Raw genomic sequence first — 19168 nt, 5'->3', positions numbered from 1 at the left:
CTGTTAAATGACGCAATTGTTCATCCAACACTACCTGATGGTACGCAGCTCGTAGATCCTACTTTGAGAACCACTTAGACTGCCCTACATCTATGATCAAGTCATCACTCCGTGGTAGAAGAACATTTTCAACCCATATGGCATTGTTTAATGACCTTCAGTCCACACACATGCGTAAATCACCTGTTTTCTTCTTTGCTAAAACAATGGGAGAATGCCAGAGTGTGGCATCAACTCTTTCAATGATCCCTTCCTCTTGCATTGTCTTTAACATCTGAGATGGTTCACTTCAAATACTGTGTGGAACATTACGAAGTTTGTGTTTAACCAGAATTGTTCCTTCCTTTACTTTGATGGAATGATGAAAAAAATTTACACAGCCCATTTTGTTATCAAACATACTAGTTTCTAATATGCACGATCAAAAACAGGATTCACCATAGATACAGGATTCTTATCCCCAGGTTTGATTATCATTCCAAACAGCCTGATGCCACCATCCTAAAACATTTATGCCTTTATGTGCCACATAGATTTTACCCTGAATAGTTTTGTTTTGAAATGGAATATCACTCCAAAAGTACCCCTCTAGATCAATTCTGCTACCTTCAAATGCAGTAACAACGACACCAGGAGGTAGCAGTTTTTTGTGCACCCAGAGTTCTTTATACCTGAATAATTGCAATAATAGTGATTCTTGCACCAGAATCAATGAGAAGGTCTATGGGAATATTATCAAATTTCACAGGAACCAAGGATCCCACTTTTCTTTTCATGTTGTACACTGTTAATGTCTACGCACTCTATAGATAAAGCTAGTTCTTTCACTTTCCTTTGGACTTCCTCAGATTCTTCACTTTCTGTGTGATCATGTGCATACCGAACCGAAAAACAACACCTCTACATATTTTTCCAAAACAGCCAACTTTATTACATTTCCAGCATTCTTGACCAATTGCAGGACAAGTTTTAAAATTGGACATGTAAAGGAGACCCACATCTGTAGCAGGATATTTTGAATTGATCCCTGCTTGCATTCATACTCTTTTCATCTTTTCTTTTGCTGTCCCCTGAATTTTTGTTTCTAACCATATTTTTGCTATCATTAGCAGGTCGTAATACTTTGTTTTGAAAATTGCTATTCAGAACTGATATGTGAGGATTATCTGTCTCTAATTGTTTAGCATCTAATTATGAACTTTCTATACTTTTTGCTATGTCTATTGCTTCATCCAAAGTAGGATTTTTGCACGACAACAGTTTTTGTTGTATTTTTTTAAATGACATCTACAAAATATTTGATCAGGAATTAGTTTGGATGTGACGTTTTCAAACTCACAGTAGCAAGCCAGCATTTTTAGCGCAGTTACATAAGAATCATTCGATTCACTAGGGCCTTGTACTCTCATAAAAAATGTATGTCTATGAACCACCAAATTGACTTTTCCTTCAAAATAGACACTAAGGGCCCTATTAGGATGGCGGGCGGACAATCGTCTACCCACCCCCCTAGTGGTGCTGGGACTGTCTGCCAGCCTAGCGGCGGTCCCACACCACTAATTAGGATGCGACCGCCACAATGGTGGTCGCATTCGCATCTCTGACATTGCGCCGGGCGGTGCTGTACGCAGCACCCACCGCTATGCCAAAGAGGCACGTCAGGCATTGCCATGCACAACGTGGCAGGCACCGCGCGGTGCCTGCCACCTTGGGCATGGCAATGCAGGGGGGTATCCTAGGTACCCCCAAAACTGAAATACCCAGTGTGTAAAGAGAATTACAAGTAACAGCGAAGATAAAAAATTTAAAAATGTTAGCGTGTCACTGAAGTAACACACTTTTGTAAAGCAGTGTGCGTGTCACTGAGTAGCCCTGTTGAATTCAAACACCTCTAGAAAAAAATGGTTGAAGTGTTTGTGTCACTGATTTTGATGGATTTTGCCCAAAACAACAAGTTTTGATGAACCAATATGACCTCTATGTGTCTGGAAGACCAGGGGGTTGGCGTTTTAGACACGGCACAGAGCATGGACAGGAAATTAAGTCATGCAATTTCTTGTAGATAATTGAAAATGACGGGCAGTGCGAGGAGGAACAGGCTTCCAGCATCTGGATGTAAGAAGGCGGACAGCGAGAAGAGGCTCTCTCACACCGGAGAGACAAAGGGGAGTCGCCTGGTTGTGCGATAAAGCACAGCGTTATGCGGCGTCAGGGGTGCAGTTACAAAGAGATGAAGACTGGTCACACGTGATGCAGTCACAGGGAGATAAAGGTTCCTCACATGTATAGGAACCGAGGTGAGCGCGATATAAGGCCGCAGTGGAACGTGGACACAAGGCTCTTGTCTGCGTAGCGCACCGATTTAAATTATACATTTCCCAACTGTCATAGCTTTGAGGAAACCCAAATAGGCGGGGGGAAGAAAATAACACAAGTACTCGAACATGCGAATAAAGTTAGTGCTGCCCCCAGGGGAGTAGAAAATGTCATGGGTAAAGCAGTGACATAAAACGGGTCACTCTGGAGCTTAATAGTGGAATACACAAGCTTGAGCGCACATATAGTGGAAACGATCCCCTGGGCCCTGATAAATAGTAAAGCGGTACCTGGCCAAGCAGTACCTTAGTAGCAACAGCTGATAGAAGAAGCCAAGATTAGATTCCAATGCGAGCCACACACGAAGAAAAAAAAATTCCATACAAGACGTGGTCAGCATCCCATGCTTGTCACCAATTTTATCAAGATATGAAACTCCCAGAAGACAGTGTAGTTCTCATTAAGTAGATTTAGTTGTAGAAAGCAGCTTGTAGATACATTAGTGTGAAGGGCCCAGGAGATCAGCATGGGCTGACTCCTAGGTTCCTTTCGCTGCCTAGCAACACTGAACATTCTAAACATTCTATAAATGCCACAACACAGTAACAGCTAAACACCGCAGGTCTGCTATGATACATATGTCGGCTCTGTCCATAACCCCCTTAGCGGTATCTCAGGACCATTGCTGAACCATTTCTCTCTCATAGACACCTCACTTATGAGACCATAAAATGAAAGCTATGTCTCAAAAGTAGATATGCGTATCCCACTACCAGGATTGCCAGCACCTGCAACAACAGCCTCTTTACCTTTTACTGGGTCATTGATGGTTTGGCAAGTAGCTTTGTGATAAGTCAGATGCATCCCTGGACATTGAGCTCCCATATTATGGAGACTACCACTACCGAAAGTAAATGCGTGCAATTGCACAGCCGAGGAAAACAACTCTCCATTAAGGCAGTACTCTTACCCCCATGAGTCCCATTGCATGCTCACTGAGCAATTGTTTCCTTGGACAGCCATCTATAAATAGTGCTACACCTCAAAGAATAACCGTGCAACATTGCTGGCAATTCGAATAGGATGACGTTATCCCTGTCTGCATTAGTCTCTTCTTGGTATCTGAGAGATTTTCTATGCAGTGTGAGGGATGTCAAACCGATTGGTCACTCAAGCGTAATTACATTGTTGCCAGGAATATATCCATTTTGTGCCTTAACCTGTCCGGATTAGGACCCCACCTTGTGGATATCCTGTCCGATGTACCTTACAGCCCTGCGCTATGGAAGGCACATGGCCACCCACAATTGCAGACCTCTTCAGCTGCTACAGTTACACCTCCTGTCCTACTGTGCCATCTCAGCTTTGGGAGCTCTAAGGCCTCCTCCGACAAGGCCATAATTGCACAAGAGGCTCCCCGTGAGAAATACATGCATGTGTTACCATTTTATCCCCTTGCTGTGCACAGTTAGATATTACGATTTAAAAAATTTCGAGAAAGGAAGTCACTAACCTAAAATTGACTTTCTTTGCTGAAAAATGTTCTTATAGCAGTAACAAAATGCCCTAAGTCATAACATAACATTACATAACATGCATAGTACCAGGACCCTATCATTACCCTCTCAGATTTATCCACAGATTATGTTCTAACCCACTACGATAACTAAAGGCATGCACCATTTGGTGGGTTGATTTCGTTGCTGGCTATTGATTACATATTAGGCTCAGAAAGCCAGATTATGGCGTACTGCATTCAACTCACACTTGCCCACCATATTGTCCTACAGCTTAAACAATCCCACCATGTCATTTTTGACCAAATGAGCCACACAGTTATGTGCAACATATTCAACATCATTTGTGTCAAAACCCTTAAGCTCCTGCCTTGCTATCTTTATGGAAAATGGCTCCGACTGCACACCAATACCCTGCGGTTCCTGGTTTCTCCAAAGGATTTCATCCCCTCACCCAACACAAACTTCCTTTGTAGTGCCAGTTGACCATGTCCTGGAGAAAATGAACAAATCCTAAGTTAATACCCCCATCCACCCTAAACATAACCTGATTCACATTTCACACCACCTCTGTAAAAGGCACTGCCAATGTTGCAGGCATTTTTACAGGGGGAACGAGTTAGTACCAGTTCCTGCACCCTGGGGTTGCTGTGCATTGGATAATTAAGAGCTGCTGCAACAGTGACAGCTCTGTAGCAGCAGTACAATATGGTGTTATTTTGTGAGCGCTTACTACTCTTGACCAGGCACTAGCGCTGTTGGATCAGGAGATTGTTAGCATGCAAGCTGCTTAACAAAATATGGGGCATATAAAGAGCCTGAGGTGAGGAATACCACAACTAGATTTTATTCCGGATGACTGGTCATACCATTAATGCTTTAACGCCACTTTACAAATGATCTGACCGTTTAAAGTTCTTATACAGTTACGCTAAATATGAATAAAATATACATATATGGCTATTGCAAACCTGGTCCATTCACATTCGTTAGCTGCCTGTCGAGCTATGACTGGTCATACCATTAGTGCTTTAACGCCACTAGACCAACGATATAGCACTTACAATTTCTTATAGAGTTTAATGATAAATATGATTCAATTATTACCTACTGGCGGTCGCCAGTAGGTAGTTATAGTTAGGACCCCTTTTCCATAGGAAATCCGCAACATTCTATTTTGAATAACTTTGGCGCCGGTCGATGAATCCTCGCGAATTTCTCAAAATAGGTGGGGCGCTACGCTCCGCTCCTACCCTGAAAGTCTCGGGGGGATCCGTCAAGCGGGGGCTGAGATAAAAGGGGGGTCCCAAAACGCGTTTTTCCCATGCATTTTTCCATAGGACCTTTAGAACGAGCTACAGCCCGAACGGCTGAACAGAATTACTCAAAATTTGGCAGAGAGGTAGTCCCTAGGTCAAGGAATTGCCTTTTGTAGGTTTGGTGTAAATCTGTTCAGTAGATTCTGAGAAAATAGCCTTTAAATCAATATATATATCTGAGCCCGCTTACGGTACGCTTACCGTACGCTTACCGTAAGCATACGGTGGCGTGCGCGAGCGCGATTCTGATTGGCTCTTAGATCTTAGTAAACATTCGAATCGGCCGAAACCAGGAAGCGGCGGCCGCCATTTTGTGTATTTCACTCTGAAAAAAAAGAGTGAAAACAAGAAAAGGGGGCAATGAGGAGAGTTACAGACCCCCTAACATTTGTAAGGGGGTCAAAGAAGGACAGAAAAGTAAAAAAAAAACATTTATTGATTTTTAAAAAAATCACGGGGTACGCGTACGGTAAGCTTACGGTAAGCGTACGGTAAAAAAAATAAAAATAAATAAATGAAAAGCAGATTTAAGAGTTTAGATATTAGGGAGCTCTAAAAAGAGCTGTTGTGTTTATGAAGTCATTTTTTTAGTGGTACCTACAAGTAAGTACCGATGCAGAGTCTAAGGTTCAAAAGGAAGACTCTGTTCCCTTCATCATTGAAGTGCACACCATCTCCTCTATAAATGTCTTGCATGTCATAACGCAAGTTGTTGTGGTAAATGGCACCCATACCATAGTCACGGAGGAAAGCAGAAACAGATTTGTTGAGGTGCTTTCTTGCTTTGTCAATCTGTGGACAGAAATGATTGGACCAGTTCCATTTTTGCCTTTGGCATATGTTAGAAAACACAAAGGCAGTTTTAGGGAAGAGTGAAAACAGTTGTGCAAAGGTGTCCTTCATAAGCATTTCCAGACCTACCCCAGTCAAAGTGCCTAGGTCATTGCCACCACAGTGCACTATTATGAGTCCAGGGTGTTGGATTTGCATGAAGGATTTCACCAATGGCATCAATTGGTGCCACTTTAACCCTCTCTGACCAATCCATTTAATGTCTACATTTGGCAAAGCAAGGTCTCTCACCATATCTGTTTTCTCTGCAAACTTTTCACTCCAGAAGACATAGCTGTGCCCTACAATCCACACTGTGAACATCTTCAAAGGAGATCTGGATGCACTCAGGAGGTGTCTTTCAGTAGAATGGCAATATGAAAAGAAAGAGAGTTTGGAAATGGAGGCATACATATTTTTTTCAAAACAAAAAGAACTGATTGGCTGTTTCATACCATTCTAGAATAAAAACTAGGCTGTATGTGTAAATTAATAGAAGCATGTTTTGTATTGGTACAAAAAAATGTGTAACCAAAGAACAGTACTATGGATTTGCTGTTAGGTTTGAAAAGTCAAGCACTCTTGCTCTGTGGAATTGAAACATTGTTTGGCGAACTTCTGACCTAACTCAACACAGCAGTGTTCCATGAGCTGTTGCTATGGTAGCAGGCAGAAGTCAAGTTGGGGGAAGGGTACTAGGCAGAAGTCAAGTTGGGGGAAGGGTACTTTTGGAAAAGGGTTGGTTTTCAACCAATAGAAATGTGTGATTACATTTGAAAAAAAGGGGGAAGCACTGAGATTTGAAACTTACATGTATATGTGTGGAAAAATAGAGGGAAAGTTTGCCATTATCTGGTTCTGCTGAGAGGAGAGAGGTGAACACAACAGAGATCCTGGCTCTGATAATCTGCTGTTTGAGTGTCACATTTCTTTCACAACTAACTAATTTTAAAGGTGAGTTTACAGTTTGAGAGGGGATGTATGTGGTAACTTAAGAAATGAATAATAGAAATGGAAATTGTTTTTGTTGTAGTTGCGTTTATCATTTTCTGTTTTGGGAGAAATTTAAATGTGAGGAACATGTAAAATAATATGGAGTATGTTTTCACAATAAATTAAGGTGTACTGGAAAAAAAAAGAATAGTTTAAGGGTTTGAGGTTGGACTCAGTAATGCAAATACATTCAGCATCACTAAGGCTGGTTGCCCTTGCTGGAGTGTAGGCAGTCACCGAGAATACACATGGTGGTGGTCTGAAAAAACAGTTTGGACATGTGCATTTAAATAAATCAAAAAAAGTGGTTTCATAATGTGTCAGTCTGTAAAAGTGATTTTCACTTGCCCCGAAAAAAAAAGAGCAGTAAGTGTGCTTTCAAATTGGCAAAGAAATTTCGTTTTGGGACTAATGTGAAAACATGACTGTGTGCAGAGAGGAATTATAGGCAGAGATTTATTGCGTATTGCTCTGGTGATTTCACAGTTGCATTAGATGGAAAGGGAGAGCGAATTTTTGGGGGAAGAAGCAGACTCTTAGCACACACCCATGTGCTTGCCATGTATAATCATGCACAGTATTTACAAGCGAGTGGGGTTTTCAGGTTTCAGTCTGTAATGCAAATACATTCAGCATCACTAAGGCTGGTTGCCCTTGCTGGAGTGTAGGCAGTCACCGAGAATACACATGGTGGTGGTCTGAAAAAACAGTTTGGACATGTGCATTTAAATAAATCAAAAAAAGTGGTTTCATAATGTGTCAGTCTGTAAAAGTGATTTTCACTTGCCCCGAAAAAAAAAGAGCAGTAAGTGTGCTTTCAAATTGGCAAAGAAATTTCGTTTTGGGACTAATGTGAAAACATGACTCTGTGTGCAGAGAGGAATTATAGGCAGAGATTTATTGCGTATTGCTCTGGTGATTTCACAGTTGCATTAGATGGAAAGGGGGAGCGAATTTTTGGGGGAAGAAGCAGACTCTTAGCACACACCCATGTGCTTGCCATGTATAATCATGCACAGTATTTACAAGCGAGTGGGGTTTTCAGGTTACAGTCTGTAATGCAAATACATTCAGCATCACTAAGGCTGGTTGCCCTTGCTGGAGTGTAGGCAGTCACCGAGAATACACATGGTGGTGGTCTGAAAAAACAGTTTGGACATGTGCATTTAAATAAATCAAAAAAAGTGGTTTCATAATGTGTCAGTCTGTAAAAGTGATTTTCACTTGCCCCGAAAAAAAAAAGAGCAGTAAGTGTGCTTTCAAATTGGCAAAGAAATTTCGTTTTGGGACTAATGTGAAAACATGACTCTGTGTGCAGAGAGGAATTATAGGCAGAGATTTATTGCGTATTGCTCTGGTGATTTCACAGTTGCATTAGATGGAAAGGGGGAGCGAATTTTTGGGGGAAGAAGCAGACTCTTAGCACACACCCATGTGCTTGCCATGTATAATCATGCACAGTATTTACAAGCGAGTGGGGTTTTCAGGTTTCAGTCTGTAATGCAAATACATTCAGCATCACTAAGGCTGGTTGCCCTTGCTGGAGTGTAGGCAGTCACCGAGAATACACATGGTGGTGGTCTGAAAATACAGAGATTTATTGCGTATTGCTCTGGTGATTTCACAGTTGCATTAGATGGAAAGGGGGAGCGAATTTTTGGGGGAAGAGGCAGACTCTTAGCACACACCCATGTGCTTGCCATGTATAATCATGCACAGTATTTACAAGCGAGTGGGGTTTTCAGGTTTCAGTCTGTAATGCAAATACATTCAGCATCACTAAGGCTGGTTGCCCTTGCTGGAGTGTAGGCAGTCACCGAGAATACACATGGTGGTGGTCTGAAAAAACAGTTTGGACATGTGCATTTAAATAAATCAAAAAAAGTGGTTTCATAATGTGTCAGTCTGTAAAAGTGATTTTCACTTGCCCCGAAAAAAAAAAGAGCAGTAAGTGTGCTTTCAAATTGGCAAAGAAATTTCGTTTTGGGACTAATGTGAAAACATGACTCTGTGTGCAGAGAGGAATTATAGGCAGAGATTTATTGCGTATTGCTCTGGTGATTTCACAGTTACATTAGATGGAAAGGGGGAGCGAATTTTTGGGGGAAGAAGCAGACTCTTAGCACACACCCATGTGCTTGCAATGTATAATCATGCACAGTATTTACAAGCGAGTGGGGTTTTCAGGTTACAGTCTGTAATGCAAATACATTCAGCATCACTAAGGCTGGTTGCCCTTGCTGGAGTGTAGGCAGTCACCGAGAATACACATGGTGGTGGTCTGAAAAAACAGTTTGGACATGTGCATTTAAATAAATCAAAAAAAGTGGTTTCATAATGTGTCAGTCTGTAAAAGTGATTTTCACTTGCCCCGAAAAAAAAGAGCAGTAAGTGTGCTTTCAAATTGGCAAAGAAATTTCGTTTTGGGACTAATGTGAAAACATGACTCTGTGTGCAGAGAGGAATTATAGGCAGAGATTTATTGCGTATTGCTCTGGTGATTTCACAGTTGCATTAGATGGAAAGGGGGAGCGAATTTTTGGGGGAAGAAGCAGACTCTTAGCACACACCCATGTGCTTGCCATGTATAATCATGCACAGTATTTACAAGCGAGTGGGGTTTTCAGGTTACAGTCTGTAATGCAAATACATTCAGCATCACTAAGGCTGGTTGCCCTTGCTGGAGTGTAGGCAGTCACCGAGAATACACATGGTGGTGGTCTGAAAAAACAGTTTGGACATGTGCATTTAAATAAATCAAAAAAAGTGGTTTCATAATGTGTCAGTCTGTAAAAGTGATTTTCACTTGCCCCGAAAAAAAAAGAGCAGTTAGTGTGCATTCAAATTGGCATAGAAATTTCGTTTTGTGACTATTGTGAAAAGAAAAGTAGTAATATATTTAAATACAATAAAGGAATTTTTTTTTAGTTTTTTTCAGGTATTGCTGAAGAGCAGTGAACAAAATTTAAGATGCCTACAAAATCCAGAGTTCAAAAAACGCTAAAAAAAAAACTATATTTGAAGACAACTGGAGGACCAAAGTTAGTAGAAGATGCTCATGTTGGGAAAAAGAAAAAATCTTCTGGTAAGCAGAAAAAACAATTTCTTAAAAATATATTCAAAACAAGGAAAAATGTACAAAATGTCTGTACTGGAAAGAATGTTACGAAACGAACAGAACAGGAAAAAATTGAGAATTTAGTTAATGCAAATATACCTTCTGCAACTGAAAAGATTTACATAAACAGAAAAACAGCGTTTAAAGAGATACGTAGAAAAATGTTTCAGAGAAGAGTTATGTCCAATTTGATAAAGGATGTGAAGAAATATAAGCAAAAGGCAAAATATTACAAGAGAAAAAAAGAAATTGAAGCCATTGCAGCAAAGGCATTAGAATTAAAAAGGAAACTATTCATATTAATTTTGAATAGGATGCGTACATTAGACAAAATGGTTAATGTACTGAAATCACATAGCAAAAGGAAAAGAGTAGTGAACAGAACAAACTTTTGTAAAGTGTTTTTAGGAAAGTGGATGCATAGTTCAAGTAGTGAACCTTTTTTTAATGAAGAGAGCTATTTTCAAAGTAATAGTTTGCTGCATGCAGTTGACACCAGAGGTCGTTCATACGAAGTAACAAATGGTTGCATAATGGAGAAGGAGATAATGGTTCCAAGAGATGAGGTACAAGTGATGGCAGATGAGGCAATGGGGAGACGTCCTAAAGCCCCAGTGTACACTTGGAATTGTAGTAGTATTTGCACTGTGCGTCAGGAATCTATTGACAAATTTCGAGAGTTTCTAAGAGAATATAGTAAAAAAAGTGTAAAACAGAAGATTAAGGTGCTTCAAAGTCTGGATCCATGCAGAGTGAGAGAGAATACTGGTTTGCAGGGTCATTCTCTGGCTTGTCTATCTAGAAAAGTGTGCAATAGTGTTTTCCATCATTTTAGGATGCTGGCTGTTCATCATACTGAAATGAGAAAGTTTGTGAGACGGTTGTATTTTGCCAAAAGTCCAGCAATAAAGTTAAATGAATTGAATAGGGCTCTGTTCCGAGGAACAGTATCAGATGTAGAGAAGGTTGTTGATGAAATTCAGTTTTGTTACTTTGGTCCTGAACAAAACAGTGCAGAGAAGGACACAGTAAATGAGGAAGAAGTGGAAGAGAATGTAGAACCCTCTGTAAGTAACACATTTAATGATCACATAACAAAATTTGCAATAGTCTCTAATGAAAGACCAAATTTTACTTGTATTTGTTGCCGCAGAACTCATTATAGAAAACAAACTAGGAATGTTGATCTCTACAGAAAGAGTGAAAATGAAGATAATTATAAGTGGAAGGATTTTGCCACATATATATTTCTAGAAAATTGTTTTGAATTGGGTGAAGATCAGCGTATTTGTAAATACTGTTACAACAAGTTAGAGGAAAATAGAATGCCGACCAGAGCTGTACATAATAATTTAGAATTGGATGCTATTCCTGCTGAACTTTCTGAATTAAATACATATGAGTCTATACTCATTCAATGTGTTCATCCGTTCCAGACCATAGTACGTATGGAGCCCAAAACTGGTAAATTACCTCCTTCAGATTTACTGAGAGGTTTAAAAGGTAGAGTGGTGTATTTGCCCTTGGATTTGAAAAAAAATATGGAAACTATTGATGCGGATACTTTGGAAACTGAACCATTAATTATTCTGGTTAATGGTGTACCTACAAAGAATAAGAAGATTTGGCAGGAGCTGGTAGATGTGCGGAAAGTACAAAGAGCAAATTTGTATTTGAAAAAAAATAACAAATGGTATGAATCAATTTATATAGAAGAAGAAGAAGAAGAAGAAGATTTACAAGAAGACACAGAAATACCAACTGGACAAATTGAAAAAGTGGACAAGTCAAAGGAAGAAGAAATTTATGAACATTTTAGCATACATCCTCTTCATTCGAAAGAAGTTATGGGAGACAATATTGATCTCTTTCAGATGAAGAAAGCAAAAGGAACTCCCGTGAGTGTATGGGAGGAGAGCTTGGAAGCTCGATGTTTTCCCCAGCTGTTTCCTAAAGGAAAAGGAGGACGATACGATGAACGTCCAGAACAGATTCCAGCTTCTGAGTATCGGACTACAAGACTATATGCAGAAGATCCCAGATTTCGACAAAGTATTCCTTATTTGTTCCATCTTTTATTTGAAAGCGACTTGTCTGCACTGTCTTATGCAGTAAATCACATTTTAAAAAGTGGAGTACATTTACAAAATGTGTCTGCTAAGGATTTTATGGAGAAAGTGCAGCACCAAGATGATCATTTGGAAACACAACTGATCAATCTGATGGCTTGTCAGCGTGGGACAAATGAATATTGGTACCGACGCCATGGTGAACTAAAATGCATGTTACGGAATTTAGGAACACCAACATGGTTCCTTACCCTAAGCTGTGCCGAGTACGCTTGGGATGATTTACTGGATTTTCTACGAGAGGCCAATTCAAACATTAAAAACATTGAATACAAGACAGCAGGAGAACTGTGCTCATTGGATCCGGTTAATGTTTGCAGATATTTCAATCATAGATTTGAGGCTATGATGTCCTTCATCTGCAATAAAAAAAATCCACCCCTTGGAGAAGTAGTGGATTTCTTTTGGAGAAAAGAGTACCAGGCAAGAGGTGCTCCTCATATTCATATGCTGTTGTGGATCAAGGATGCCCCAAAGTTTGGAACAGATGCTGATGAAGCAGTGTTATCTTACATTGAAGAATATGCAACATGTGCTATACCAAAAAGCACAGAAGAGAACAAGTTAAAGGAGCAAGTTTTACGTTTCCAAAGTCATCGGTGTGGAAAATACTGTCGACGGAAATACAAGAGCAAAGAAAAATACTACACTAAATGTCGATTTGGATTTCCTAGACCTGTTCTTTCAAATGGAAGAGTCAACAGTTTTATGTCAGCTGTGAGACATACTATCACAAGACAATCACCTAAGAATACCTACAACCTAAAAAGAAAAGAAGAATCAAAAAATATAAATGACTACAACCCAGTCATTTTATCCATGTGGAACGCTAACATGGATATACAGTATGTAGCTGACAATTCCATTGCTGTTGCTCGATATGTAACGTCTTACATTACGAAATCAGAAAAAACAGAATTGAAGGAAATGTGGGAAGAGATTTCTCACGAGAAGACTGTCAGTAAGAAGCTGTACAGTTTCAGTTTGAAGATGTTATCGCATCGAGAAATTGGATCCTACGAATGTTCAGATAGGTTATCTTCTGCAAGTCTCTACTCGAAGTCAAGAAGAATAATTTGGGCAAGTTTAGGCCTTGCAGCAATGAGAAATCGGGTACTGAAATCTGTAGGAGAAATTGAATATTTGGCCGAGAATGACCCAGAAAGTACAGATATTTTGAAAACAAACATGTTGGACACATATTATCCCAAGAGAAGTCAACATCTGGAGAACATGTGTCTCTATGAAGTGCTGCAGAACTACATTTATTCACGGAAAGCCACAGAAGACATCAATAATGGAAAATATAAAGTCGTTGGTGAAGAAGGATGTTTGGTGAAGCAAACAAAAGGAAGTTTGATAAATCACCGGAAGCTGAGTTGCGACACTACTGACAAGAAGGAATTTTACTACTTGGCTCTTTTACAGTTGTTTAAACCATGGCGTACAGAGGATGAACTACTGGGAGAATTCCAGAGCTATGAAGATTCTTTTAATGCTTGCAAAGACAGCATACAATGCAGTACATTCTCAACTTATCTGCAAATGTTAAATGAAGAAATTGATCAGGAAACTACAATTGCAGCAGAAATCGCTAGAGATAGTTCTCAGGACAGCCAAAGTTCAGGAACACTCAGTCAAGATCCCCTAGGACAACCAATCATTGAAAATGAAGCATCAATAGCCATGAATGAAGTGGAAACGGCTATGAATCAAGCTCAAGAAGAATTTATAGACTTAGAGAATTTGGAAAGACAACTGAACGAAGAGCAGCAACAAATTTATGAAGAGATCAAAAACAAAATTGATCACGGATTTCTACATGAAAAAAAAGAGTGCTCATGCACATCATTTCATCCAATCAGGATGTATGTAAGCGGACAAGCTGGAACTGGAAAAAGTTTCCTAATAAAAGTCATCAGAAGCTACCTAAAGCAAAAAACGGATTCTACTTTGTCTTGTGTGGTTACTGCTCCAACTGGGTTAGCAGCATATAACATAAAAGGAATCACTTTACATCGTTTGCTAATGTTACCAGTGGAGCATGAGAACAAAATACAATTCAACAAGCTAACTGGAGAAGCATCCTTGGAAGTTTCAAGAGTATTGAAGAAGATGCAAGTTCTCATTATTGATGAGGTGAGCATGGTATCAAACTTAATGCTTGCCTTTGTGCATTTAAGAATGCAGCAAATTTTGAAGACAGACTATGACATGTTATTTGGTGGAAAACACGTCATAGTTTTTGGAGATCTTTTGCAACTTACTCCAGTTAAAGGACAACCAGTGTTTAATACTGTCACACATGAAGACACGAAGAAGTCATTGGGAAGCATCGGAAATACAAATATTTGGTCCTTCTTTGAGTACAAGGAACTTACTACTAATATGAGGCAAGCAAACGATGAAGAATATGGAAGTATTCTGAAAGATATCAGGATTGGACTACTCACAGAAGTTGGCAAAAAAACATTACAGAGTCGGCTGCTACATAATTTATTTCCAAAGGAAGAAATAGTTGCAGAGAAGATATACAAGAACATTGCAGAAAACAAAAGTGTCATCTGCTTAATGCCAACTCTACGTGAATGCTCAATATTCAATGAGGAGCTTTTGAAATTGGAAAAGGAAGAGATCAGGAAATTGGAAGCAGTGGACAAAATTGAGGATGGAAGAATTAGTGTCACAGTAACAGGCAAACTGAAAAATAAATTGGACTCACTAGAGAAGAACATCTCCAAAACAGCTGGATTAGAAAAAAATCTATATGTTTGCATGAACTGTAGAGTATTTTTAAGGAGAAATTTGGATGTTGAAAAAGGTTTAGTTAATGGAGCGATGGGAAGAGTTGTGGGTTTTATTAATTACCAGAAAAAAGAAGGAGTTGAATGTTTAAAAATAAAATTTGATCAGATAGAAGAAGTTAAAGATATTTGTCGTTGTACAGTACGTTTTATGCTTGTGAAAGACTTATGTGTACGTAGGAAGCAGTTTCCGTTTTCTCTAGCATATGCTGTAACTATTCACAAGTCTCAAGGATTGACTGTAGATTGTGCATTTGTGAACATTGGTTCAACTGTGTTCAAAGAAGGTATGGCATATGTAGCTTTGTCACGAGTGAAAACATTATCAGGTTTATTCATGATAGACTTTGATGACTCAAAAGTTAGTGCTGATACAAACTGTGTAAAGGAGTATAATAGATTAAGAAGAAGCTATGCTCCTCATTTAGGTCAGTATCCTGTGTTGGAGAAACGTGTAGTTTCTCGTAAAAGAAAAAATGAGAATATCTGTAATGAAGATGTAGAGAAGAGGAAAAAAAAGAGGAGTGATGTAATTGCAAGCAAAAAGAAAAAGGAAAATGAAGAACAGGTTGTAGGATGTCATTTTGAAAATAGCTCTGGTGTCAACTGCTACGCAAATGTAGTGCTGAATGTTGCATTTTATCTGAAAAGTTTGCAAGAGCAGATAATAGTAAATCAGGGAAAAAGATTCTGTTCAGAGCTGAGTCTCCTTTTTCAAAAGCTGAGTAAAGATAAAACTCAAATAGAAAGTGCTACTGAAATTAGAAAACTTTTAGATGTATGTTCAGGACGAACACAGTTTTCTCAAAATGAACAGCAAGATGCACATGAATTTTTGATGTATTTTCTTCAGGTAGTGGAAGAAGAAGGAGTTCCCATTGACATTTCTTTTGGTCTCTCTTATAAATGGGAACATAGTTGTGATAATTGTTATAATATATGTGGCTCTATTGTTGATAATGAAAGATTTATTTATTTGACATTGCCAGAGAGTAAAACAGTCACTTTTGCAAAATTAGTTAAAGATGCTAATCATAGCATGAAATGTAGTGAGTGTAATTCTGACATGTTTTCAACATTAATTTTAAAGGAATACGGACAGAATGTAATTTTAATGATGCAACGATGTAGAGCTGATGGTTCAAAATTGGATACTTTAATAAAGAAGTTTACAGGACAGCAATTATCAATTTCAGGAAAAACTTTTGTAACTGTTGCAATAATTTTCCATGATGGACCTACTGTTACTTCTGGACATTACACAGTTTATCTTAAATGTGAAAAAGGCTGGACACTGTGTAATGATTCCCAATTGATTTTCAAACAACGTTTGCCTTTTGATTTAGCAAATTCCTATCTAATCTTCCTGAAACCTAAATTTTAGACAGATTTGGCAAGATCTCGACAAAATAATTTTACCATTTTACTGGATTACCATTACAATTTTGTAGAAAAAAGATTTTTTAAATTATCATTTGGCCTAATGGAAAGATAACCAATTGTAATGTGGACTTTTTAAATTTTTAATGAAACTTTGAAAAACCAATAATTTAGAGATTATCGGTAACTTCTGCACATTTTAAATTTTGGAATGTTATTGGACTGCCATTGGAATTTTTTTCAAAAATGATTTAAAAAATTACTATTTGGCCATGCGGAAAAGTAACCAATTCTATTGTGGACTTAATAAATTATTCAAAAAATTTTCGTGAACCAAAATGTTACAGAGAATCGGTGAGATCTGGACAAATTAAACTTTAGAATTTTATTGGATTACCGTTGGAAATTTATTCCAAAAAAAAATTTAAAATTACTATTTGGTCTAAAGGAAATGAAATCAGATGTATTTTGGAGTTATTTGAGATATAATATTGTGATTATATTTCTGAAACAAACATATCAGATGGTATTTTAAAGAAATAAGTATTGGTATTAGATGATATTTTTTTAGAATATTATGCATTTCTATAATGTTAAGTTTAAGTAAAAAGAGATTCTGGGCTTTTTTATTACAATCTTTGTGATTGTTATTTTTTTTTGCCCGCTGTAAAATGATGAATGCAATTGCTTTCACAATTTATAGTGAAATGCAATATATTCTGAAAACAGCAAAAATAAGGCAAAAATATTTTTGGGAAAAAAATGTAAATATGTGTACTGTATTATAAAATGTTTTAAAAATATTAATACTTTTTTCTTTTTTTTCAGATTTATATAGAAAATTTTCGAAAACTAGAACCATTTTTAAAGCTATTTTTAAAAAAAACAAATGAATAAATATTTTTTTGAGTGAGTATGGTAAGTCAATAATAATAATTGTAGTCTCTCAAGGACCTTGTAATGTGATAATTGATTTTTAGTGTTTTTTAAAAAAAATAAAAAAAAGTACGCGCACCGTACGCGTACGGTAAAAAAAAAAAAAAAAGTTTTTAAAAACATATGTAAAAAAAGATGAAAGATAAGGTTGGCTCTTAAAAGAACCGTTGTGTTCATGCAGGGACAGAGGAAAGGAAGCATGGGAAAATTATTCAAAGCGACAAATGTGCTGATCTATTTTGTTGTTCACTAGGGAAACACTGGTCTCCCTATAGCAAATTAGATCTTGACAAAATGTGCATCGAATATCAACCTTCCGAAATCGAGGGTTGATTTCCAGAGGGCCAGCAAAAGGAGATTCTCCCCCCACAGATGAAGGGCTCACCTGACCTGCAGAAGAAGGAGTCAGCCCTGCAGATGATGGTCCAGGCTGAGCTGCTGTGGATGTACTGGCTTGTCTTTCTGAAGAGTTACCTCCAAAAAGATGACCATGTGTCCTTCTGTGTACATCCTGGAGGTGTCTCTTCATGGTGTGATTCCCAAAGGAATACTTCCTGTTAGGATTACCTCTAGAAAGTACACGCTTACACAGCTTACAAGTCACTAAGGGTGCATTTACCTTTTGCTGGCCTTCAGGAAAAGTAAAATAATCCCATACATAAGAGGGCTTTTGTTTCCTCGATCTCTGCCTCAAGACAGTGCTGCTAGTGCTAGCCTCACTCTCAGAAGAGCTCTGCTGTTCTGCCATCGTATCCCAAAGACAAACCAGCTCCTTCTCCCAAGGGATCACAAGCAGAAATGAGGGGAATGGGTGTGGTGTAGGAGAGTTCTAGAACTGAAAGTAGTTTCAACCAATCAAAAGTTGTGTTTCATGATCACATGACCTACCGTACGCTTACGGTACGCTTACGGTACGCTTACGGCAAAAGTGCGCATGCGCGTAAAAAAGACACGCGCTTGCGCGCATGCGCATAATAGTCACTTCCGGCACTTCCGCGTAACGTGCGCGTGTAGCGTACACGCGTACGCGTCCCACGCGGAGTACGCGCGGCTACGCAAATTGCGTAACTATACGCAAGCAGCGTAGGAAAATTACGGACGTTGCGTAAACCGTACGCTTACCGTGAGCTTACGGTACGCGTACTAAAAAAATTAAAAAAAAATAGAAAAAAAGTACTGCAAATAAATTTTACGTTTATTTTAAAAAATATATAAAAAAAAACATATTAAAGAATTTTAAAAATTTAATCATAGTCTTTATAAAAGGTAAGAAAATTAAAATAAAAATATGTTAGAAAAAATAGAAGAAAAAAAAAAATTTAGCATTTAAAAAACCTTGAAAATTCACTGAAAAAACCATGGGTTTCACACACGTTATAGTTAGGAATTAGCATTTAAAAAACCTTGCAAATTCACTGAAAAAACCATGGGTTTCACACACGTTATAGTTAGGAATTAGCATTTAAAAAACCTTAGAAATTCAGTGAAAAAACCATAGGTTTCACACACGTTATAGTTAGGAATTAGCATTTAAAAAACCTTAGAAATTCAGTGAAAAAACCATAGGTTTCACACATGTTATAGTTAGCTGGACATTTTACTCGTAAAAAACCAATGAAATTCCCCCGTTATAGTTAGTTCAGCTAACTATAACTCGCGCGCCCGCAATGCACTGCTCATGACGTCACATATTACATCACTCATGACATGGTCAGTGACATCACTCATGACATCACTGATGACATCTCAAATGACATCACTGATGACATCACTGATGACATCATTCAGTGAATGTGTGTTTTTCTGAAAATTAAATATGTTTTAT

Source organism: Triturus cristatus, chromosome 6 (assembly GCF_964204655.1).
Source record: "Triturus cristatus chromosome 6, aTriCri1.1, whole genome shotgun sequence".
NCBI lineage: Eukaryota > Metazoa > Chordata > Amphibia > Caudata > Salamandridae > Triturus > Triturus cristatus.
The sequence above is the reverse complement of the archived record's forward strand: the minus strand, read 5'-3'. Positions refer to the sequence as shown.